The sequence below is a fragment of the Chiloscyllium punctatum genome, unplaced genomic scaffold (assembly GCF_047496795.1).
Source record: "Chiloscyllium punctatum isolate Juve2018m unplaced genomic scaffold, sChiPun1.3 scaffold_105, whole genome shotgun sequence".
Taxonomy (NCBI): domain Eukaryota; kingdom Metazoa; phylum Chordata; class Chondrichthyes; order Orectolobiformes; family Hemiscylliidae; genus Chiloscyllium; species Chiloscyllium punctatum.
Window position 1 is genome coordinate 470267 of NW_027309839.1, and position 19924 is coordinate 490190.

At 43.4% G+C, this 19924-nt stretch overlaps 1 protein-coding gene across 3 annotated transcripts in view; it reads right to left on the reverse strand.

Annotated features, from left to right (window-relative positions):
- The window catches only part of LOC140471545 (uncharacterized), a 49768-nt gene extending 43002 nt beyond the window's left edge, over positions 1–6766 (reverse strand). For all 3 annotated transcript variants that reach the window (XM_072567429.1, XM_072567431.1, XM_072567428.1), the window contains exons 1-2: positions 6687–6766; positions 5617–5732 (exon numbers count right to left, since the gene is read on the reverse strand). The gene's annotated coding sequence lies outside the window, so the exon portion shown is untranslated. The remainder of the gene's footprint in view (positions 1–5616; positions 5733–6686) is intronic.
- Between the last annotated feature and the right edge of the window lie 13158 nt (positions 6767–19924).

Sequence of the window (19924 nt, forward strand, 5' to 3'; positions counted from 1 at the left end):
GTCAACACAGGAATTCTTGGACAACATCAGAAATATACACATAGACAAGGAAGAAACTATGGTCTCACTCGATGTAACGGCACTGTTCACCTCTATCGACAAAACCCTAGCCAGAGAAACAATAGCCAACCTGCTGGACATACAGAACAGACAACAAGACGGGGAACCTATCAACAAAGACGACATACACAAACTACTGGACCTGTGCCTCACAACACACTTCACATTCAACAACCAAATATATGAACAAATCAACGGCACACCCATGGGCTCACCCATCTCTAGACTCATAGCAGAAGTGCTAATGCAAAGATTAGAACAAACAGTCTGACAGCAAATTCAACCCAAACTGGGGGTCAGATATGTGGATGACACCTTTGTAATCATTAAAAACACAGAAATAGAGAACACACACCGGATCATCAACGCCACACTCACAGGAATCCGATTCACTAGAAGAGGAAGAAAAGGACAACCAACTCCCATTCCTAGACGCGATGGTGCAGAGAACACCGAACGGAGAATTCACCACAAAGGTATACAGGAAAGAGACACAGACAGACCAAGTCCTGAAAAATGAAAGCAACCACCCCAACACACACAAAAGAAGTTGCATCAACACACTGTTCAAAAGGGCCACAACACACTGCAGTACACCAGAACTGCAAAAAGAGGAAGAACACCTATACAATGTATCCGCCAAAAACGGATACCCCCACAATTTCATTAGGGATCGTCTGTATGGATTTGCTAGATGACTGTCCTCTGATATTGATGAGGGCAGTGCAGATGATGTGGTTTATGTGGAGTTCATTAAGGTCTTTGACAAGGTCCCACACAGAAGGCTGCTCCAAAAGGGAAGATCCCATGGGATCCAAGGTAAGTTGGTGAATTGGGTCCACAATTGGTGGAGGGTTGGTTTTGTGATTGAAAGCCTTTGCCCAGCGGGTGTACCACAGGGATCTGTGCAGGAGCCATTGCTGTTCATTATGGATATTAATCACTCGGATGTGAAATCAGAAGGTAACATTAGTAGGTTTGCAGATAACATGAAAGGTGAGGGCGTTGTCCACAGTGAGGGGGGTGGACTCAGGCTGCAGTCTGATATCGATCAGATGATAAACTGAGCAGAGTAATGTCAGACAGAGTTTACTTCTGGTCACTGTGAGGTAATGCACTGTGGGAAGTCTAATAAATGAATGATATACATCATGAATGGTAGGTCCTCCTGGAGTACTGAGGATCACAGGGACCTTGGTGGGCAAGTCCCTGGATGTCTGAAGGTGTCAGCACAGGTAGACAGGGTGGGGAATACACCTGAACTGGGAGAACGAGGGGGACCCACATCCTGGTGGGGAACGTTGCTGGAGCTGCTCGAGAGGATTTAAACTCGTCTGGCAGGGCTGTGTGACCCCAAAGATTCGTAAGGCCAGAAAGAAAGTTGAGGCTTGTACAAATGTTCAAGAGAGCAATATAAGTGGACAAGGCAGGCAAGAACATAGCAGACAATTAGGGAAAACTGGTGGATTAAACTGCAGTTATTTCAATGCAAAGTGCCAGACAGATAAGTTAGATGAACCCAGAGCATGGATGGGAACATGGGATTGGGATCCCATAGATATTACAGAAACACAGCTGAGGGAGCAACAGGACCAGCAGCTCAATGTTCCGGAGACAGATGCTACAGGAAGGATAGAACAGGAGGGAAAACAGGGGGAGAGCTGGTGGGTTTGATTGGAGGAAACATCCCAGCAGTACCTCGAGGGAGTATTCATGTAGGATCGCCCAGTTAAACGATATTAGTGGAACTGAGAAATAAAAATTGGTCATTAGTTTTCTACGGTCGGACTACAGCGATAGGCAATGGGAGATGGAGGAGCAAATATGTCAGGAGATTTCAGATATCTCTTAGAATAATAGGGTTGGAATGATAGAGGATCTTAACCATTCCAAACCTGGACTGGGATTGCTACTAAGTTAAACATTTGGATGGAAGGAATTTGTTAAGTGTGTTCCGAAAACTCCCAGTCATTATGTAAGTGGCCTAACTGGAGAATGGGGCTAAACCTGACCTCCACTTGGGAAACAAGGTCGGGAACGGGACTGAGGTATTAATAGGGGAGCACTTTGGAAAGTTACCACAATTGTATTAGTTTGAAAATAGCGATGGAAAAGGACAGGCCTGGTCCACAATTTAAAGTTATTCAATGGAGCAAGATAGTATTAGACGTGAATTTTTAAAGTAGATCTGGGGAGGCTATTTGCAGATAAAGGGAAGTCTGGCAAGTAGGAATGTTTTAAAACTGAGATAAAAGGAGCATTCAGCGCCAGCGTGTTCCTGTTAGTGTGCAGCTCAATGCTGACTGAATTAGGAAACACTGGCTGTGGTCAAGAAAAAAAGGCGTCACATGTCAGATATAACTGGCTGACTCAAGGGAATCCCTTCAGGATCATCGGGACTGTAGAAATACACTTAGGGTGGAAATCAGGAATGTAAAAAGGGGACACGAGACAGTTTTGGCAGAGAAAGTTAAGGAGAATCCAAAGAGACTCTACAAGTGTATTAAGAGCAAAAGAAGAGCTCGGGACAAACCCGGTCTCCTTAATGATCAATGAAGGCAACGATGTGTGAAACTACAAGATCCAAAACAAATATTTCACTTTGGAACTTACTGTGGATAAAGACTGGGGCGCTCAGGAAACTAAACAGTGTTTGGCCTGACCACTATTGGAATCCTGTGTGCAATTCTGGTCTCAATGCCATCGGAAGGATGTCGTGGAACATGAAAGGGTTCAGAAGAAATGACCAAAGATGTTGCCAGGGTTGGAGGGTTTGTGCTTCAGGGAAAAGCCTGAATAGGCTGGGGCTGTTTTCACTTGAACATGGGAGGCTGAGGAGTTAACCGATAAAAGGTGTTTAAAATCATGATGGTCATCGACAGGGTCAATAGACAAGGTCATTTCCCCAGGCAAGGGAAACTTTTCAAAGGAACCTCAAGAATAACTGGCCCCCGCAGAGTGGATGGAATAACCTGCCAGAGCAAATAGTGGAGGCTGATAGAAATACATTTAAAAGGCATGTGGATGTGTGTCTGAATAGGATGGGTTTAGAGGGATATTGGGAAAATTGTGGTAAATGCGATTATAAACGTCATGCAGGAGTTGGTCCGAAGGGCCTGTTTCCGTGCTGTACATCTCTATGACTCAACGTCTTGAAATGAGTCCACATTATAGAAAAGGAGGTGCTGAAGGTTTTAAAACAGAAAGGTAGATAAATCCCCAGGACCTGATCAAAGGGATCTCAGGACATTGTGGGAAGCTGGTGAATAAATTGTAGGGCCCCTAGCAGAGATATTTGTACCATTGAGTGCTATGTGTGATAGGCTGGTAGACTGGAGGGTGGCATTGTGGACAGTGAGGAAGGTTTTCTGAGATTACAAAGGGATCCTGATGAAATGTGTGAATGGCTGAAAAACTGCCGATGGAGTTCAATCTGAATAAATGCGAGGTAATGCATTTGGTACAACAAACACAGGCAGGGCTTATTCAATTCATAGCAAGACCTTCGGTAGTGTTGTAGAACAGAGGGACCTCAGGGTTCAGCTATATAATTCTTTGAAGTTTGCAACATGGAGAGACAGGATAGTTTAAAAAAAGGTGCTTGCCTCACTTGCTTTCATTGCTCAGTCCTTTGGATATAGGAGTTGGGAAGTCACATTGAGATTATACAGGCCATTGGTGAGTCCTCTTCTGGAATACTGTGTCCAGTTCTGGTCGCCCAGTTATAGGAAGGATATTATGAAGCTGGAAAGGGTTGGGAGGAGATTTACTGGGATGTGGCTGGGTACGAAAGGCTTCAGTATAAAGAAAGGCTGAATAGGTTGGTATTTTTCACTGAAACCTGAATGTTGACAGATGACATCATAGCAGTTTACAAAATCATGAGGAGGATAGATAGAGTTAATGGGAGTTGTCTTTTCCCATGGACAGGGAAGTGTAAAGACAAGGCACTACATTTTTAAGTTTAGAGGAGAGACATTTAGAGAAAAATACTTGAGAGGCACATTGTTACACAGAGGGTGGGTTGTGTGTGAAACTTCCCAAGATCATGGGGACAATTACAATGTTTAATAGACATTTGGATTAGTACAGGAATAGGAAAGGTTTGATGGGATATGATCCAGGAACAGGCAGGTGGGATGAGATCTGTTTTAGAGTATGGTTAGCGTTAACCGAACAGTGCAGTATGACTCTCTGACTATGATTATAATGTTGTGTCATTAAGAAAGGCTGCAAGAGAAAGCCAGGAAACTACAGACTGATGAGCGAGACATCAGGGTGGGTCAGTGTTGGAGGTCTATCTGAGAGGTAGGACTTACATGCATTTGGAAAGATAAGGCCTGATTACGGAGAGTCAGCATGGCTTTGTGCATGGGAAAACATGTCCCACAAACTTGACTGGAGTTTGCTCAAGATGTGACCAAAATGATAGACGAAGGGGCCAAGGAATGAAAGATGGAGTTTAATTCAGTTGTTGGATTTAGTTCAGACAAACCAAGGAGGACTAACACGGGTAATGGTTGGGCCCTGAACAGTGTTGTAGCAAAGAGAGATACCAAGGAGTGCAGTTACACACCCTGGCATCACATGGTGACAGGGTGTTGAAAGCGGCAATTGGCACACTTGTTTTCATTGGTGAGAGCATTGAGTACATGAGTTGGAGATATTGGTAACACTGTCGTCAATATTTTTCCTGGGCAGAGGAGGCCACGGGGTGACCTTATGAAGGTTTATGAAACCATGTATGGTCTAAGTAAGGTGAATTGCCAAGGGTAGGTGAGTTCAAAGCTAGAGGCATAAATGTGAGGTAAGAGAACAAGAATTTAAAGAGGGAGCTGAGGGGCAAGATTATCTACAGAGGATGGTGCATAGACGGAATGGACTGCCAGAGGAAATGGTAAAAACAAGTACAATTACAACATGGAAAAGACACTCGGGCAGGTACATGGAGAGGAGAAGGTTTGAAGGGATATGAGCCAAACAGAGGCAATTCTGCCTCATTCCATTCAGGAAACCTCGGCCGAAGAGTCATGCCGCACAGAAACCGACCCGATGTCTCCAGTTATTGGAGGAGGAGACTATCGAGACAAGGCATGTTGTAGAGACTGAAGCAAGTTACAGCGATACGGATGGTCATCGGGACTGGAGGTTACAAATATGTGAAATAATTGGTGAGGGGGAGGAGATGACAGAGATAAGAACTGTTATAGGAGTTAGAATGACTGAAGACACTGGTCCTCAATACAAGCCATAGATACAGTGTTGGAGAGGGAATAGGGAACAGAAAGATCCCAGGCAGCATTACCACCCTCTCGTGGGAGGCCTGCTTTCCCCTCAGTTGTTCTGATGCTCCCTAAGAAAGCACAGGCCTGGACTGATAACTGGGAACTCCCGATGCTGTCTCATTACAACAAAACTTGCAGCAGGCGTGGTGATTGAGCCTGGGGTGTGTCTGTACTGTGCTCCCCCTCCAGCACTTTCTCTATGTCATGTCTTGTTAGCTGATGTTTGGATTCCCCTTATTACTTTCTGCTCTGTGCACTGGAATGATCTTACCTGGCAGCAGGATTTATTGAAGACTCCCGACCTCCCTGACCTTGTCTTTCTGGCTGTCCAACCATTATCCCAACCAGCAGTTGACAAGTCTATTGAGTCTGGAACTCCATGAGTACCTGTAGAAGACACAGAAATAGGCAGAATGGGCAATTAGACGAATGCTTTGAGGGTTACACATGTCGAATGGCACTGAGCCCACAGAGATCTGGAAATTCCCAGTCTCCATTCCTGACCTGTGCTGCCTCATCTCTCTGGAGTGGAGAATTCTGTTGGCTCATGATCTGGAGTAGCTTCAAGAGTGAGAGACACTGACAGAGGCAGCAATTAGACCCACACAGTGAGGGATACCACATGGAGAGGTACCGAGTCACATCATCAGAGTGCCGGGTCAAACAATTGTGCTGGAAGAAAGAGTTTTGATTCATGTTGCACTGGGATATACAAACTGTAAGCAGGCGAAGTCTTGGCCTAGAGGCATTATTGTGTGACAATTTATCCAGAAACTCAGCAAGTGTTCTCTGGACACAGGTTCAAATCCCACCATTGCAAATGATTGAATGTGAAGTAAATGCTTCAAACACAATGTAATTAAAAACCTGTAAGTGAGTATTAAACAATTGCTGATGTTAAGAAAAATCCATTGGGTGCATTCCTGTCTTTAGTGAAGTAATCGAAGGTGGGACTGGGATATCCCAGGTATTACAGAAACAACAGCTGAGGGAGGGACAGGACAGGCAGCTCAATGTTCCAGGGGACAGATGCTGCAGGAAGGACAGAAGGGGAGCTGAGAGAGGAAGAGAGCTGCTGGTTCTGATTGGGTGAAACATCCCAGCAGGACTGAGAGAGGATATTCCTGCAGGATCGCCCAGTGAAGCTGTGTTCGTGGAATTAATCAATAACAATGGGGTTTCCCTTTCCTCGGATTGTTCTACAGACCCCGATAACCCCGCCCTCCTGCCCCTTGACCTTCTCAAGATGGCGGCCCTCAGGCCCGCGCTCCCTCTTCCCTCAAACAAATGGCGGCTGTAACCCTGGGCCGTTTCCCTGATCTGAGACCGCCACCTCCTTACCCGGGCCTGGAGGGTCTTTTTCGAGTTTTTATTAACCTTTATTCGGGAATTGTGAATTCTCTCCGCTCCTTTCTCCCAGCGAGGCTCCCTCACACCGACTCTGTGCGCCGCTCTCTGAAGACGATCGCAGCCGCTGCCGGAGAAAGCAGCTCCATGTCTCTCTCTGTGTCCTGATCAATGTGACACTGCGCATGCTCCACGTAGAAACCAAACCGCGCGTGCGTCTGAGATTATCGGTGAGTTTATAGACAATATTCATATCTACACAGGATCATGGGTAAAATATGAGTCATTAACAATTGCTCTGTCGAGTTATAGTCATCGAGATCATTAGTATGCAAATAGATTGTTCGGTCCAACTTAACCATACTAGCCAGGTATGTAAATTACCAATCGTTCTGGGAGTTTGAAAATAAGTTTCTTACTCGCATTGTGTAAACCGACCTGTGAATTATTCACGCCGACCTGTGAATTATTCTCAGCTCGTCCCCCTAAACTTTTGCAAAATCACCCATGTGTTTATCCAAGGATTGTTTAAGTCTCCCTAATGTACGTTATCAGATTTACATCTCAACTATTTTGTAAAAATCTCACATTGATTCATGAGAGAGGTTTAATGCTCCACTATGTAGTGAGAATGATCAATCCCGCAAAATAGTTTGCTTTCTGACCAATCCTGAAGCGTTCACTCCCGAGAATGCTTTGGCCCCGCTCCTCACTCACTCTGGTGAGACGACCGGTAGCTGCTCGGTCCTCCTGTTCCGCCCCTTCCTCCCAATTGCGGAGTTGATTCAGGCGCGACTCAGTAGCCTAAGGGACAGGGAAGGTTAGAGTCGATGCCTTGTGATGTGGTGAAAATATCCTGAATCTTGGATCGAGAGGGCTGAGTTCATTTCACAGCTTGTGCAGGTGTGTGTAACAACAACTTGATTAAGAAAAAACAAGGGAAGGCAGGAACAGAATAAAAACAATCGAACATGCAAACGATGTGGTTAGGCTCTCAATGCTCTGGTGATTTTAGTCTTTACCATGTGTTTCAGGGCCCCAGTGCATCTCAGTACAGATTGTGCCACTCCTCCTTCTGTACAACCAGATACCACGATTGTGGGGCAAAGTGATGTGGTGGGGTACAGATTCTGGTTTAGAGGTGCTGGAAGAGCACCGCAGTTCAGGCAGCATCCGAGGAGCAGTAAAATCGACGTTTCGGGCAAAAGCCCTTCATCAGGTATAAAGGCAGAGAGCCTGAAGCATGGAGAGATAAGCTAGAGGAATATTGAACACAATATTCCAAATGTGACTGCACCAGTGTTTTGTAGAGTTGCAGTATGGTATTTCAACTTCGGAACTCAATCCCTCCACGAATGAAACCTAACACACCATTTGCCTTCTTCACAGCACTATCAACCTGGGTGGCAACTTTCAGGGATCTATGTACATGGACTCAAAGATCCCTCTGCACACCACACTACCAAGAATTTTTCCATTGACCCAGTATTCAGCCTTCCTGTTATTCTTCTTAAAGTGCATCACCTCACATTTAGTTGCATTGAACTCTATTTGCCACCTCTCAGCCCAATTCTGCAGTTTATCCAAGTCCCCTTGCAACCTGTAACATTCTTCCACACTGTCCACTACTACACTGACTTTAGTGTCGTCTGAAAATTTCCTAATCCATTCACCTAAACCTGCAGTGGTTCCAAAACAGATCCTGGTGGCACGTGACTAGTAACTGGAATCCAGGCTGAATATTTTACATCAACCACCACTCGCTGCCTTCTTTCAGAAAGCAAGTTTCTAATCAAAACTGCTAAATCACCCTCAATTCTATGCCTCTGCATTTTTTCCAACAGCCTACCATGTGGAACCTTGTCAAAGGCTTTATTTTTGTCCATGTATACCATGTCAAATGGCCTACCCTCATCTACATGCTTGGTGACCTTCTCAAAAAACTCAATGAGGTTTGTGAGACATGACCTGCCCTTGACAATGCCAAGTTGACTATCTGAAATCAAATTGATGTTTGCCAGATGATTATAAATCTTATCTCTTATAATCCTTTCCTAAACATTTCCTACAACAGAAGTAAGGCTCTCTACTGCCCTTCTTGAACAAGGGCACAACATTTGCAATCTTCCAGTGCTCTGGTACCAAATCTGCAGACAATGGCATCTAAAATATCCAAGCCAAAGTCTATTCTACCTTCTACCTAGCTACCCAGAGAATCCTCGGATAAATCCCATCCAGCCCAGGGGACTTGTGTATTTTCACTCCTTCCAGCATTGATAACACGTGTTCGTAACTAACCTTGATAATTTCTAGTCTAATATCTCATACTTCATTCTCCTCCTCCACAATATTCTCCTTTTCCTGAGTGAAAACTGATGAGAAATGTTCATTTAGCATCTCTCCGATCTCCACAGGGTCAACACTCATCTTCCCTTTCTGTCTGGGATTGGCCCTATTCCTACCCTAATCATCTTTTTATTCCTCACATACCTATAGAAAGCTTTAGGGTTCTCTTTTATTCTATTTGTTAAAGACTGCTCGTGTCCTCTCTTTGCTCTTTTTAACTCTCTCTTTAAATCCTTCTTAGCTGATCTTAATTCTCCATCTCCTCATCTGAACCATCTTGCCTCATCAACACCTAAACCTCCTTCTTCTTCATAACAAGAGATGCAGTTTCCACAATAAACCAAGGTTCCTTTACCTTATCACTTCCTCCCTGCCTGACAGGGACATACCTATCAAGGACACGCAATATCTGTTCCTTAAACCAGCTCCACATTTCCATTGTCTGCATACCCTGCATTTTGCTTCCCCATTCTGTGCATCTAATTCTTACCTAATAGCATTATAATTGCCCTTGCCCATCAATAACTCTTGACCTGTGGCATGTACTTATTCCTTTCCCTTGCTAAACTAAACTTAACTGAATTATGGTCACACTCCAAAGTGCTCACCTACAACTAAATCAAACACCTAGTCTGGTTCATTACCAAGGACCAGATCCAATGTGGTCTCCCCTCTTGTCGGCCCTTCAACATACTGTGTCAGGAAACCATCCTGTACACATTGGATAAAACTGATCCATCCAACGTATTAGTTATAGCATTTCCAGTCAATTTTGGGGAAGTTAAAGTCCCCCATAATGACCACCCTGTTACTTTCACTCCTATCCAGAATAATTTTGCTAATCCTCTCTTCCACCTCCCTGGAACTCTGTGGAGGCCTATAAAAAAAACTCCAAGGAGTGTGACCTCTCCTCTTCTGTTTCTAACCTCAGCCCACACTACCTCAGGAGACTCGTCCTCATCAAAAGTTCTCTCAGCCACCGTTATACTCTCCTCGACTAATGTGACATGCATGGACCCATTGCAGAGCTTCAAACTCCATGAGGCAGCCATACTCTGTGACAGACAGACTCAGTCTGGAACCTCCTCTGTCCTTAAGACTTTATGCACTGCCTGTGCTCCTCCATTTCCCCTTTGCACGTTCCCTTTCCAACCCACCCCACCTGCATCACTCCACGAATGGTGCTGTCAAGGGCAGAAGTCTGTGGAATACCCTCTCTAAACTTCTCTATCCTCCTTTAAGATGTATTTTAAAATCATTCTCTTTAATCAACGTTTTGATCATCCATGAAGCACCTCAGGAGATTTGCCATTGTAAAAGATTCCATACAATGCAAGTAGTTGTTGTTATTGCTGTACAGTAGGAGAAACAGGAATGATGCATTCCAAATTCCGACAAGAAAGTCACTGACAGGTGTAGTGTGCAGGCCACCAAATAATAACATCACATTGGGATGGGCAATAAACAAAGAAATAACTATTGCCTGTAAAAATGGTATGGTTATTATCATGGGTGATTGTAATCCACATGTAGTTTGGTCGAACCAGCTCAGTCAGGGTAGCCTTGAGTTTATTAAGTGTATCCATGATAGTTTTCTTGAACAGTATGAAATGGAACTGACAAGGGAGCAATCTATCCAGCATCTGGCCCTGTGCAATGAGACAGGAATAATTAATGACCTCAGAGTTAGGGATCCTCTTGAAAGAAGTGATCACTGTACGGTTGAATTTAGAATACATATGGAGAGTGTGAAGATAAAATCTAATACCTGGGTCCTGTGCTTCAAAACAGGGAACTACAATAGAATAAGGGAGAACCTGGATACAGGAGACTGGAAACAAAGATTTTATGGTGGGACAGTTGATGAGCAGTGGAAGATTTTCAGAGGCACTTTACAAAGTGCTCAGCAATGATATATTTCAGTGAAAAGGAAGGACTGTAAGAAAAGGCATACTCTGCGATGGGTATCTACGGAAAGCAATCAAATTGAAAGAGAAGGCATGCAAAGTGGCCAAAAACAGCCTGAAACTAGAACTGGGAAAACTATAAAGGTCAACAGAAAGCCATAGAAGAGCTATAAAGAAAAGTAAGATGGAACATGAGAAAAATAAACTAGTACAGACTACAAAGACAGAAAACAAAATTTTATATTGAATGAGAAAAGAGTGGCTAAAGTAAATGTTGGTCCTTTGGAAAATGAGAAGGAACATTTAATTATGGGATATCACAGTGGAGGAAACTAATACCTTGCCAATAATTAGCAAAGAGACAAAGATAGGTGAGGATTTGGAAACTGTCATTATTACGGAACAGCTCGTGTTGGACTGTTGGAGTTAATTGAGCTAATGACAGAAAAGTCTTCTGACCCTGATGGAATGCATCCCAGGGTACTAAAGGATATGCCAGGAGAAATAGCAAATGCACTGGCAGTAATTTTCCAAAATTCACTGGACTCTGTGGCAGTCCCAGCAGATTGGAAAGCAGCAAAAGTGATGCCATGTTTTTAAAAAGGAGGTGGACAAAAGGTGGGGAATTATACACAAGTTAGCTTATTCTCTGTAGTGGGAAAGATGCTTGGGTCTATCGTCAAGGAAGAAATAGCAGGGAATCTTAATAGAAATTGTCCCATTGGACAGACAGAGCATGGGTTCATGTAGGGCAGGTCAGGATTCACAAATCTTTTGGAATTCTATGAAGACATTTCGAACGAGGTGGACAACGGGGACCCTGTGGATGCGGTGTACCCGGATTTCCAAAAGGCCTTCAACAAGGTGCTGTGCAAGAGGCTGTTGCATAATATAAAGGTGCATGGTGTTAGGAGGAGAGTATTAGCATGGATAGAAGACCGGTTGACTAACAGGAAGCAAAGTGTGGGGATAAATGAGTACTATTCCGGCTGGCAATCAGTGACTGACAGTGTGCCTCATGGATCAGTTTTGGGTCTGCGATTATTTAGAATTGATACAGATGATTTGGAGTTGGGGACCACATGTCGGGTGTCAAAGTTTGCATATGACACTAAGATGAGTAACAGAACAAAGTGTGTGGAGGACTGTGAAACTTTGCAGAGGAACCTAAATACATTGGGTGAGTGGGCAATGGTCTGGCATTTGGAATAGAATGTTCATAAATGTAAAGTCCTACTGTTTGGTTGGAGTAACATTAAAAAAGAGATTATTACTTGATGTTTAAAAAGTTGCAACATTTGCTATGCAGGGGCACCTCAGTAACCTTCTGCATGAAGGTTGGTCACCAGGTACAACAATCAATTCAGAAAGCAAATGGAATTTTGACCTTCATTGCTGAAGGGATTGTGTTTAAAAGCAGAGGTTGTGTTCCAGCTGTATTGGGTGCTGGTGAGGCCACACCTGGAGTATTGCATGCAGTTTCTGTCTCCTTACTTGCTCAAGGATGTACCAGCACTAGAGGGGGTGCAGAGGAGGTTAACTAGGTTGATTCCGGAATTGAGGGGGTTGTCTTAACAGAGACTGAGTAGATTGGGATTATATTCTTTGGAAATCAGAAGAATGGGAAACATATAAAATAATGAATGGAATGGATAAAATAGAAGTAGAGAGAATGTTACCACTGGCAGACGAAGCCAGGACAAGAGAGCATCACCTCAAGATTAGAGGCAGCAAATTTCGGACTGAATTGAGAAGGGGCTTCTTGACCTCGATGGAATTCATTGCCCAGGGAAGTCGTTGATGCTAGTTCAGTAAACATTTTTAAAGCTAAGGTAACTTATTTTAAAAGAAATAACTAATTAATTAATGGACACGGTGAGAACGTTGGTAAATGTTTCTGCGTCCACGAAATGATCAGCCATGATCTTAATGAATGGCAGAGCAAGCTCAAAGGGCAGGACGGCCTTCTCCTGTTCCTAGTTCTTTTGTTGTTACATTTTGCATTCCTCCCACACTCTTGACTATCAGGTGCTGGTGTTAGATTAGGATGGACAAAATTAAAATTCACAGAACACCAGCTTATAGTCCAACAGGTTTATTTGGAAGGACTAGCTTTGCAGCTTCTTCATCAAGTGGTAGTGTGATTTTTAACTTTGTGTCTCACTCTTGTAACTGATAAACAGCAACAAAAGCCATGAAGCAGTGCGCATGCTCCAGGCAACAATGGGCCCCTGGTAGTTGATGTCAGCAGAAGACTAATGGAAAGGCAGGGGCAGAGCTGGAGGACCTGGCGGGGCATTTGGTCCTCCGACCAATCAGAGTAAATGAGGGACAGGACTAGACTATACCACGTGATCACCCTCACTGTTGGCGCGGATATGCGGGATGTGTGGATGGAGAGCTGTTGGTAAGAAAAGAAACAAACAGCAGGACGTTGGACGGAAATGGTGTTGGTATGGGCTGAGAGGTTTTACAAACATTTGGTGTACATCGGAAAGTACAAATTTGAAACTTACAGTCCCGTTTTTGCAGTAAACTGGAAAATAACCTCATCGTATGATCGCCGCCATCTTTATTCGGGGCAAAGATTCACTGGACACGTGCGCAGCCGCCAGCAGTATTGGGTGCTGGTGAGGCCACACCTGGAGTACTGCATGCAGTTTTTGTCTCCTTACTTGCTCAAGGATGTACTGGCACTAGAGGGGGTGCAGAGGAGGTTAACTAGGTTGATTCCGGAGTTGAGGGGGTTAGCTTAACAGAGACTGAGTAGATTGGGATTATTTTGATTGGAATTCAGAAGAATGGGAAACATATAAAATAATGAATGGAATGGATAAAACAGAAGTAGAGAGAATGTTTCCACTGGCAGGTGAAGCTAGGACAAGAGGGCATCACCATAAGACTAGAGGCAGCAAATTTAGGACTGAATTGAGAAGAACTTCTTGACCTCTGTGGAATTCATTGCCAAGGAAATTGTTGATGCTAGTTCAGTAAACGTTTTTAAAGCTAAGGTAGCTTTTTTTTAAAAAAAGAATTAATTAATTAATTAATTAAGGGATATGGTGAGAACGTTGGTAAATGGTTCTGCGTCCACAAAATGATCAGCCATGATCTTAATGAATGGCAGAGCAAGCTCAAAGGGCCGGACGGCCTTCTCCTGTTCCTAGTTCTTTTGTTGTTATATTTTGCATTCCTCCCTCACTCTTGACTTTCAGGTGCTAGTGATGGATTAAGATGGACAAAATTAAAATTCACAGAACACCAGGTTATAGTCCAACAGGTTTATTTGGAAGCACTCGCTTTGCAGCTTCTTCATCAGATGGTTGTGTGATTTTTAACTTTGTGTCTCACTCTTGTAACTAATAAACAGCAACAAAAGCCACGAAGCAGTGCGCATGCTCCAGGCAACAATGGGCCCCTGGTGGTTGATGTCAGCGGAAGACCAATGGAAAGGCAGGGGCACCGCTGGAGGACCTGGCGGGGCCAATCAGAGTAAATGAGGGACGGGACTAGACTATACCACGTGATCATCCTTGCGGTGGGCGCGGATGTGCGGGATGTGTGGATGGAGAGCTGTTGGTAAGGAAAGAAATAAACAGCAGGATGTTGGACGGAAATGGTGTTGGTATGGGCTGAGAGGTTTTACAAATATTTGGTGCACATCAGAAAATACAAATTTGAAACTTACAGTCCCGTTTTGCAGTAAACTGGAAAATAACCTCATCGTGTGATTGCCGCCATCTTTATTCGGGGCAAAGATTCACTGGACACGTGCGCGGCCGCCAGCTTTGTTGGGGGCAAGGTTCAGAGTTATGTATGTGCAGCCCTCCCTGGTCGAGATTCAGAGGGCAGGATTTACACAGACCACATTCAAACCCAGAGAAATGGATGTTTTGTTTTCTTGGATTTGTTTCTTCATCCATTTAAATGATTTGGATGTGAATAGAGCCGGTACTGTTCGTAAGTTTGCAGATGACACCAAAATTGGAGGTATTGTGGACAGTGATAAAGGTTGTCTCAGAATACAATGGGATATTGATCAGATGGGCCAATGGGCTGCGGAGTTGCAGATAGGGTTTAATTTAGGTAAATGTGAGGTGCTGCATTTTAGTAAAGCAAATCAGAGCAGGACTCCCACTGAATTGTCAGGTCTTGGAGAGTCTTGCTGAACAAAGAGACCTTGGAGTGCATGTTCGTAGTTCCTTTAAAGTAGAGTCACAGGTAGATAGGATAGTGAAGAAATTATCTGGGATTCTTCCCTTCGTTGGTCAGAGCATTGAGTAAAGGAGCTGTACAGGACATTGGTTCGGCCACTTTTGGAATATTGTGTGCAATTCTGGTCTCCCTCTTATCAGAATGAGGCACTGAAACATGGAAAGTTTGCGAATTGATTTTTTTTTTAAGGATGTTGCCAGGGTTGGAGGATTTGAGTTGCAGGGAGAGGCATAATAGGCTGGGGCCATTTTCCCTGGAGTGTCACAGGCTGAGGTGTGATGTTGAAGAGGTTTATAAAATCAGGAGGGGCATGGATCGCATAAATAGACAAGGTGTTTACCCTGGGGAGGTGGAGCCCAGAACTAGAGGATATAGGTTTAGGGTGAGATGGGAAAATTCAAAAGGAGCCAAAAGGGCAACCAAAATTGTAACATTTAAAAGGCATTTGAATAGGAAGGGTTCAGAGGGATGTCGGTCAAGTGCTGGCAAATGGGAATAGTTTAGGTTAGAATATCTGGTTTGCATAAATGGGTTGGACTGAAGAGTCTGTTTCGGTGCTAGACATCTCTGACTGTGGGATCATAAAAGTGAACACTGCCCTGATTCACCTCTTGGCTCCTTGATGTCCACTTGTTTGTTATCTAGCTTCCTCAGTCTCACATGAGTGTATTTTTGCCTTGTTTAGTATTTTACTACTACGTTCACAGACCTTTTTGTAAATGGATTGTCCACTGCTGCCCGACTCCTGACAGTATCCTGTTCCATTATCAGGTTATTTTTTTCCACAATATTTTTGACAGTCAAGAATTCTTTTTTCCAATAGTGAGTGGATTTTTCTTCCATTTCTGACAGTCAAATTCTGCACCATTTTCATTCCCTGTAATTCATATTGCACTCCCTGAAACATCATGTGTATTTCTCCTTCCACAGATACCAGTGATCATTGCCAGAGCTCTGTTGCCTGTGGAGAGCGTGATGTTTGACTTCCTTGTACAGCTGCAGTTTGAATGGTGAAGGTGCTCCCACAACGTGGTTGGGTAAGAGACATTACAGATTATTCACTCAGCGATAGTGAGAAGTCTGTAAAAATCAACATGTTTTTAATTTCACAAAAATATTGGGAACTTTTGACATAAGGCCACAGCTGGAGAATATTATGTCCGGTGACCAAACCCATTGCCAAATAAGCAATTTTTCAGGAATGCCTTAAAGGAAGAAAGCAGATCTTAGAGGGTGGGAATTCCTGACCATGTTGCCTTGGAATCTATAGAAACAGTCACACAGCTGAACTCAAAGATAAACACATCATTGGGAGTCCAAACTAAAATGAGTTATTGAGATATGAAAGGGTCTGTGGTGCAGAAAGATAGGAATGATTACAGACAGGAATTAAGTCAAGGGTGTGAAAGTAAATTGTTGTTGCTTGTAAATGGGAGCCTTTTGATGGATCAGCAAGTTCTGGTACAAGTGAGCACTTGGGCGGTAGAGTTTTCAATATTCTGAAAATTATAGGGAGGGTGATTGCAGGATGCTGGCCAGGAGTGGGTTTAAATATTGAAATCTAGAGTTAACAAAAGATAGGAATGAGAGTTTCAGTAAATGAGCCTAGACTGTGGTGAGGTCAGGTGATATCACTGAAGTCGAAATAGTGGTCTTGGAGTGGGACTGCGCTGTCACCCTCCCTTCACCTCTGGAATACAGCTGTTTGTCAGTTTGTGAATCAAGTCTGTAACAAGATCAGGAACTGAGTGGTCCTGGCAGAACCCAAACTGGGTGTCACAGAAGGTTATTGCTGAGCAGCTGCTTGACAGCACTGTTGATGACACCTTCCATCACTTCACTGCTGAGCGAGTGTCGACTGATGGAGGGAAATTGGCTGGGTTGGTTCTGTCCTGCGTTTTTGTGTTGAACATCCCTGGGAAATGTTCCACAATGTCAGTCGGTGCCAGTGCTGGACTTGTCTTGGTGGGCAGCAATTTCTGGAGCACAGCCATCAGTCTTATTGCCACAATGATGGTAGGGCCGACAGCCTTTACACTACTTCTCCATTTCTTGATCTGATTTGAAATAAGTTTTCAACCAAGTTGATTCATGTCTGTGATGTCAGGGACCAATGGAGAAGGCTCATCCACTTGGCACTGCTGGCTGAAGATTGCTGCAAATGCTGTTGTCTTGTCTGTTGCATGGGTGTGTGAGACCCCTCCATCAGTAAGGGTGGGGATATCTGTGATGCTTCCTGCAGTGAGTTGTTTAATTGTCCATCACCATTCCTGACTAGGTGTGGCAGAACTGCAGAGCTCAGATCTTATCCATTGGTTGTTGGATCACATAGTTCTATTTGGTGTTGTTTGTGCTGTTTGGCATGCAGGTTGGGTAGCTTCACCAGGTTGGCACTACATTTTTAGGTATGCCTGGTATTGCTCCTGGCATACCCTGTGCAACTCTCCATTGAACTAGGGTTGATCCCCTGGCTTGATGTTAATGGTTGAATGGGGAATATACCAGGCCATGAGATTTTTACGATTGGGCTGGAGTACAGTTCTGCTGCTGTTTTGGCCCACAGTGAGACAGAAGTTGCAGGATGAAGAGGGCTGATTGTGTTGTGTTTTCCAATGCATTGGTAGATGTAATGTGGTCCATCCAGTTTCATTCCTTTGTTGAGACTGTGCAGTGATTAATACAATGAGTGATTTGATGGGCCACTGTCAGGAATGCAACTTTTAAAAAAAGGTTTTGTGATTGACACATGAAAGAAGTGAAACTATCATGGTATTCGAACAGATGAAAGACTCAACAGACAATCAAGATATTTTTCAATGGATAATTTCAGTTACATCACGCTAAATTTTTGCTATAAATTCCGTGCCTTAGAATCACCTGATGAAGGAGCGGTGCTCCGAAATCTAGTGTGCTTCTAATTAAACCTGTTGGACTATAACCTGGTATCGTGTGATTATTAACTGAGAATATTACAGCACTTCTAACAGGGCTGCATGTAACCAGGCTCAGTCCGGTTAATCAATACATTCAGAAGGATTTCCTCCAAGTTTGTTGATGCAATATTAGTCGAAACCGTCAACTTCAACCTGCAATCTTTCTCTTAACAAAAACTTCAGGCTGACACAAAGCTCCCCACCCCACTGCAATGTGGCAACTGGGCCCGGCCCAGGAATTGGAACTGGGACATTTGTGGACTGTGATCTCAAAGGAAGGGAGCAAACACAATTCTGACAGATTAGTCCTCAAAGATGAGTAGCAAGTTTGAGACAAGGCAGGTGATATGTCATCTTGCACTTAGCTTAATTGCATTTCTTATTTACAGTAGTATTTTGCAAAGTATAAAACTCCATTCCATGGTTGGGGAGTTTTACCCTAGTTGATCACAGTTGCTGCCTCTTGCTCCCAAAGTCAAATCATCAGATCTGTAACAAAACAATAAACTGCAGATACTGGAGACATAAACCCCAGAATCAAAGTGCTGGAGAAACCTAGCAGTTCTGAGGGCATCGGTGAAGAGAAAAAAATGTTACATTTCAAGTTCACTGACTCTTCATCTGAACGGACAAAAGGTCATGAGACTTTGAACTTAGAATGTTTTTTTCCCCCTCAGAGATGCTGCTGGACCTGCGGTTCTCCAGCTCTGTGCTTTCTATATTGAACTTTATTTACAAAACAGGTCGGAAAATACTAATCTGCAAAAGTGAAAGGTTCATTGCAAACATGAGCATAGTTTCCACACTTGAGTTACACAAGCACGCCTCAGTTTAAAAACAAGATTTAACTCAGTAACATTCCATCTCAAAATTAGCCAAGTTACACCAGTAATAAAGCTCCTCCACCCAATGAGGCACTTCAGTACAACATCCTGCAGTGTTACACACAGCCATCTTTACCAAAGAATGATCACATGTCACAAAATTAAAGGCCAAGAGCATGTCTCTTTAAAGGAGCTGAAGTCAAACTCTCAATTTTTTTGCAAGGATTTTTATTAAAACTGATTGAAAATTTAAATCTCAGAGCATAATCTTTGCGTTTTTAAACAAAGTTTGTGAGAAAGATCCCACATCTTGCTAAAGGTTCAGTTCAGTCTGATAGAAAGAGCTAAAGGTCAAGCAAACATCACACTTTCCATTCACTTCTACAAAGGGCTGACGTCACATTTCTTCAGGATTTAAAGAATTTTATAAATTGTTTGTAAAATCATTTGTCATTTTAAAGAACTGGACAATAAATGTCATTGTATGCAATAAGAGTGAAGCCTGTGACAGAAGATTTAGCTTTGGGGGGCAGTGTATGTGCTTTCTAAATTCTGGGAGCATTTTGGGAGACTGCTCCCAGATGGTGATAGTGAGCATATCTGGAATGCACTGTTTAGATTTGGGAATCCATGGCAGACAATCTGTGATTTCAATCGTACTTGGCTTGTGTTGTTGGTGTACAGTAAGCAAATCATAAATTTACTTATGTATTGTTGTTGACTACCTGAATGCCAGGTTGCCTTCAATAGTGTGAATGCATCTATTGTAAATATTTGGAATATTCCAGAACTGCCCAGTGCTTGGCAAATTCATGGGGGACAAAAAAATCACATTGAGTAATTTGAAATTCAGAATCCAAGAGGACTTAACCACTGAAGTATTCAATTCAAATAGTTAAATAGAGTGCTCACATTTAAAATACCTCTTATCCATAGGAATGGATGGACTGACAGAATTGGGACCAAATTCCTGGCTGGGGAGTGTGAAGTGTGCTTGGATAAAGTCA